The sequence below is a fragment of the Physeter macrocephalus genome, chromosome 21, assembly GCF_002837175.3.
Source record: "Physeter macrocephalus isolate SW-GA chromosome 21, ASM283717v5, whole genome shotgun sequence".
Classification (NCBI taxonomy): domain Eukaryota; kingdom Metazoa; phylum Chordata; class Mammalia; order Artiodactyla; family Physeteridae; genus Physeter; species Physeter macrocephalus.
This window is the reverse complement of record NC_041234.1, coordinates 7,804,462-7,809,865: the sequence shown is the minus strand read 5'-3', so window position 1 is coordinate 7,809,865 and position 5,404 is coordinate 7,804,462.

The following is a 5,404-nucleotide window of genomic DNA, read 5'->3' as shown; positions in this document are numbered from 1 at the left end:
TGTATATGTATAACTGATTCACTTTGTTATAAAGCAGAAACTAACACACCATTGTAAAGCAATTATACTCCAATAAAGATGTTAAATAAATAATAATAAAATAAAATGATATAACCACTAAGATAAACTCTGAAGCCTTCCCACTCCTGTTAAATATTTCTAGCTCTGTTATTACATGCATATGATTAAGTATGGAATTTTCACCACCAACAACAACAATAAAAACCTTATGCTAAGTGAAAGAAACCCGTCACATATTGTATTGTAAGACCACATATAGTATGATTCCATTTATTTGAGATGTCTAGAGTAGGCAAATCCATAGAGACAGAAAGTAGATTAGTGGTTGCTTAGGGCTGTGTAGGGTGGGAGTGGAGTTGAGTATTATCAATCAGTGTTCAACTAGAGAAACAGAACAAGTAGGAGATACATATTGAGAGGTTTATTGCAAGGAGTTTGCTTAGGTGACTGTGGGGGTTAGCTAGGCAAGTCCAGAATCCATAGGACAGAGTATCAGGAAGGGCAGGCTCTCAGGTGTGAGCTGAAGCTATAGTCCGTAAGTGGAATTTCTTCTTCAGGGAAACCTCAGTTCTGCTTTTAGGCCTTTCAGCTGATTGAATCAGGCCCACTTAGATTTAAGTCAACCGATTATGGACTTAATCACATCTACAAAATAACTTTCACAGCAGTACCTTAATTAGTGTTTGATTGGACACCTAGGGACTGTAGTCTAGCCAAGTTGATACATAAAACTGACCATCATGGGCAGGGGCATGGAGGGGAAGTGACTGCTAATGGTTTTCTTTCTGAGGTGATGAATATGTTCTAAAATTGTGGTGGTGGTTGCACAACTCTGAATATATGGAAAACTCTTGAATTGTACACTTTAAATGGGTGAATTGAATGGTTTGTGAATTATATCTCAATAAAGATGTTTTTTAAAAGACCGTGTATGTATTTGCATACCTGTGTTCATAGCAACACTATTCACAATAGCTGGGGAGTGGAAGCAACCCAAATGCCCATCGACAGATAAATAAATTGTAATATATCCAGAAATGGAATATTACTCAGCCTTAAAAATGAAGGAAATCTAAAACCAAAAAAATTTTTTTAAAAAGGAAAGAAATCCTGTCAATATGCTACAATGTGGATGAAACTTGAGGACATTATTCTAATTGAAATAAGTCACAGAAGGACAAATACTGTGTGATTCCACTGATATGGTGTCTAAAGTACAGTGGTCCCCCCTTATCCATGGTTTTGCAGTTTCAGTTACCCATAGTCAACCAAGTTCCCAATATATTAAATGGAAAATTCCAGAAATAAACAATTTGTAAGTTTTAAATTACCATTATGAGTAGTGTGATGAAATCTTGTGCCATCCCACCTGGGACATATAAAAGTTATGTTTATATTGTAGTTTATTAAGTGTGCAATAGCATTTTGTCTAAAAAAGCAATGTATGTACCTTAATTAAAAATACTTTAGGGCTTCCCTGGTGGCGCAGTGGTTGAGAGTCCGCCTGCCGATGCAGGGGACACGGGTTCGTGCCCCGGTCCGGGAAGATCTCACATGCCGCAGAGCGGCTGGGACCGTGAGCCATGGCCGCTGAGCCTGCGCGTCCGGAGCCTGTGCTCCGCAAGGGGAGAGGCCGCAGCAGAGGGAGGCCCGCATACCACAAAAAAAAAAAAAAAAAAATACTTTATTACTACAAAAATGCTGACCATCATCAGCCTTCAGCAAGCCATAATCTTTTTGTAATAGTAACATCAAAGATCACAGATCACCATAACAAGTATAATAATAATGAAGAAGTTTAAAATACTGCGAGAATTAGCAAAATGTGACACAGAGACCTGAAATGAGCAAATGTTTGGAAAAATCGCACCAAAAGACTTGCTTGACACAGGGTTGCCACAAACCTTCAATTTGTAAAAAATGCGGTATCTACAAGGTACGATAAAGTGAAATGCAATAAAACGAGGTATGCCTGTATGTATATAGGGTTCGGAATTATCTGTGGTTTCAGGCATCCACTGGGGGTCTTGGAACAATGTATCCCCCATGGTTAAGGGGGCATTACTATAGTCAAATTCATAGAAACAGAAAGAATGGTAGTTGCCAGGAACTAGGGTGAGGGGGAAATGGGGAGTTCTTGTTTAATGGGTACAGTTTCAGATTTGCAAAATGAAAAGGTTCTGGAGTTCTGGAGTTTCAGATTTGCAAAATGAAAAAGTTCAAGATGGAGAAGTTCTTTTGCCTAGCAATGTAAATATACTTAACACTACTGAACTTAAAAATAGCATACTTAAAAATGGTTAAGATGGTAGGTTTTATGTTGTTTTTTTAAATCACAATTTTAAAAATGAAAAAAAAGACTTTGTGTCCTGCATTGCCCAAGCAATACCCCTATTACCTGAACTCTGCCCCAATACCCTGTTCTGTCCCATGTCGTGTTATACATAGTCTCTGAAATGAAAATGAGGGAATTTCTCAAAATGTAATAAAAGTATACTTAGGAAGTTCAAGTGATACTAGCTCAGTTATTTCTATTTGTGGCTTATTTCTAGGAAGCTGATGATATTTAGAGATGGTGAGTTTACATGATAAAATTTGAGGTAGAGTGTTTACATTTATTTTTTCCAGTTAACTAAGACAGCTGCTAAAAGCAACTAAAAATCTGGTCTTTTGTTTTTTTTTAAACATCTTTATTGGAGTATAATTGCTGTACAATGGTGTGTTAGTTTCTGCTTTATAACAAAGTGAACCAGCCACACATATACATATGTTCCCATATCTCCTCCCTCCTGCATCTCCCTCCCTCCCACCCTCCCTATCCCACCCCTCTAGGTGGTCACAAAGCACCGAGCTGATCTCCCTGTGCTATGCGGCCGCTTCCCACTAGCTATCCAGTTTACGTTTGGTAGTGTATATATGTCCATGCCACTCTCTCACTTTCTCACAGCTTACCCTCCCCCCGCCCCATATCCTCAAGTCCATTCTCTAATAGGTCTGTGTCTTTATTCCCGTCTTTCCCTAGGTTCTTCATGACCTTTTTTTTCCCCTTAGATTCCATATATATCTGTTAGCATACAGTATTTGTTTTTCTCTTTCTGACTTACTTCACTCTGTATGACAGACTCCAGGTGTATCCACCTCACTACAAATAACTCAATTTCGTTTCTTTTTATGGCTGAGTAATATTCCAGTCTATATATGTGCCTTGAATGATAGAAATGTGGCTGCCTGGCCCTTCTCTAAGTTTGATGGACTGCTGGGGGATCCTCTTCAGGGGAGTGATGCAGAACCCAGTCCCATGGTACCCACCGGACTGTGTACCCTGTGGTATTCTGATACTATCTCACCCCAGTTTCAGGCTGCAAATGGGGAGGAAGAGCAGCCCACGAAGAAGGGTTGAACCAGGAAGTATTCCCACTTCGTGGTTTACCTCTTTCATCTTCAAGATCTACTGCCAGTTGTCACAGTTGACAGATTCACTGAGAGGGAGGGGCACCTGGAACTGGTGAGGCCAAGCAGGCTGGGCCCAGTGGTTCTCAATCAGGTGATTCTGCCCCTGCCCCCCAGGTGACACTTGACAGTGTCTGGAGACATTTCTGGCTGTCTCAACTTAGGAGAGTGGGTGCCATTGGTATCTTGTGGGCAGAGGCCAGGGATGCTACTGAACTTCTGCCAATGCACAGGACAGTCTCACAACAAAGAATGATCCATCCCCAAATGTCAGTAGTGCTGGGAGTGAGCAGCCCTGCCCTGGATCTTTGCAAGCCTAGCTCCTTGACATCCAGGTCTTGACCTAAATCGATCTGCAGTTGGGTGGGTTCCAATCAACCAGTGTAAGGTAGTTTTATTTTCCTTCTTTCACTATCGCTATATTTTGTTTGTCTATCTTTTGTCTACACCATTTTTTCCCCACATAGAATATACTAATGACTAGTATAAATTCCAAAAGTCTGCAAAGATTAGATAGAGACCTTGTTCTTCCTCTTTGCTGTATCCCCAGCTTCTGCACAGTCTTTAGGACCTAGTGAGATGGAATCAATATTTATTTCATCAATGAATGAAATGGATTTAACTTGCTCTAGTAGCTGGGCTTCCTCCCTGCTCCCCAAGGCATGCCAGCTCCTCTTTCTTATTCCTAAAGCCCCTGGTCCCTTCCTGCCTCCCCAACTCCTCCTCCTATCATGGTGGGAATTGGGGAGGAGTGAAATTCCTGGGGGAACAAGACCTGCAGGGCTCAAGGGAAGTCTCTGGAGCATGCGCCAACAGGGAGAGGAAGGACTCATGGGAAATTAAAAAGCTAAATGGAAAAGGGTAGGATGGGGGAGTCTGAGTCTGCCTGACCATATATTTTTGAGTGGAAAAGAAAGGAACTAATATTTATTGACTGCCTTCTTGGTGCAGGGCAAAATAATCTCATTGAATCCTTTTAACAATTCTGAGATGAGGACCCTTAAGTTCGGCATAATCAAGTCCACACAACTAGCACGTGGCAGAGTTCAGATTTAAATCAAGAACTGTGTGATTCTACCATACACAAAAATAAACTCAAAATGGTTTAAAGACCTAAACTAAGGCCAGACACTATAAAACTCTTAGAGGAAAACATAGGCAGAACACTCTATGACATCACAGCAAGATCCTTTTTGACCCACCTCCTATCTCTAACTAGGTGGTGTGTGGTCTTAGTTAAGACCCTCATTTAAACACATTGACCTTAGAATCTTTCTCTTAAAATAAGGTTCCTGGATCAGGTGAACTCTGAAGCTCTTCCAGCTTTAATAGTCTATACCTCTATGACTATCCCTCTAACTGGGTTGTAACCTGAATTTCTTTGTAATTTCTTGTTCAGAGGAGAGGGCACTAGCCAGACATCAGATCTATTCTAATTCTGCTTTTGATAATGATTGTTAGGAAAATGCTGATGGAATTACTTTTCTGCTTCATGTTTTTGGTTTTTTATTTGAGACTTGAAAGTGGTAACCTAAAAAAAAAAGAAAAACTTGACTTCTCCCGGCTAGCAGACCTAAATAGACATTTCTCCAAAGAAGATGTACAGATTGCCAACAAACACATGAAAGAATGCTCAACATCATTAATCATTAGAGAAATGCAAATCAAAACTACAATGAGATATCATCTCACACCGGTCAGAATGGCCATCATCAAAAAATCTACAAACAATAAATGCTGGAGAGGGTGTGGAGAAAAGGGAACCCTCTTGCACTGCTGGTGGGAATGTAAACTAGTACAGCCACTATGGAGAACATATGGAGGTTCCTTAAAAAACTACAAATAGAACTACCATACGACCCAGCAATTCCACTACTGGGCATATACCCAGAGAAAACCATAATTCAAAAAGAGTCATGTACCACAATGTTCA